Source organism: Calidris pugnax, unplaced genomic scaffold (genome assembly GCF_001431845.1).
Source record: "Calidris pugnax isolate Ruff unplaced genomic scaffold, ASM143184v1 scaffold206, whole genome shotgun sequence".
NCBI classification, from domain to species: Eukaryota; Metazoa; Chordata; class Aves; order Charadriiformes; family Scolopacidae; genus Calidris; species Calidris pugnax.
Window position 1 is genome coordinate 177,572 of NW_015090957.1, and position 981 is coordinate 178,552.

The window sequence follows — 981 nt, forward strand, 5'->3', positions numbered from 1 at the left end:
TCCCCCGGGGGGGGGTGACATCCCTGCGGATGCGGGGGTCGCCCCGCACCGGGGTCAGGCTGCGGTCCCCAGGGCTCTCTGGTGGGACACACACACACGGGGGGGGACCCGGGGGCGAGGCCATGATATCACCGTCGCCGCCGCCCATTGGCTGCCCCGCTGCTGATGTCATCACCGCCCCTGCCGTGTTTCCCGCCCCGCCGGGATGCGGCGTTGCCATGGAAACGGGATGCGCGCTCCCTGCCCGCGGCCACGCGTCCGCGCACAGCGGGGCCGGGGGGGGGGATGGACGGACAGAGACGACAAAAACGCTTTTTAACCTGGAGTGGGGGGGTGTAATAATTTTCGCGGGACGAATGATGACACTTCCGAGAATTCACCTCTTTTTAGTTAAAATAAAGCCTGGGTGCGGTGACGCGCGGGGCGGGGCGGGAGGATGCTCCCCTCCAAACTCAAACTCCCGCCCCACACCTTGATCAGCCCTCGGTCCGAGCAGCCTCCCCTCTGCTCTGCGTCTGCAGGGAGTCCAAACCCACCTCATTTAGCAAGATTTCATCTTCCACCAGCCCAGAAATGCTATTTCTTAAAGACCTGGCTGCTGCCTCGCTGGAAGGAAGAAGTTAAAAAGAAACTTTAGGACATCACAAAAAAAGGCGACGTAGTCCAGGGGTTTCAAGGGTGAGGTGGTTGGAAATGTCTGTTTGAAAAGTGAGGGAAAAGCAGCTGGTGCCTCCGAAGCGTCGCTCCGGGAGCGGAGCCTGCGCTGCTGCCCCCCTCCAGCCCGTGGTCACCCCCCCACTGTCCTCTGCTGCTGCCTCCACGCTATTTCCAAGGACAAAACAAAGCCCTTTACCCCGGAGTTCAACTTTGACCTTGCTGTGGCAGGATTAAAATCTCATGAAGATGGACAACTTGATTGCAAAGAGTTAATTCCGCCCCCCCCACCCGCCGGCTTCCCCCCTTTCCCTTCTCCTCCCCTCT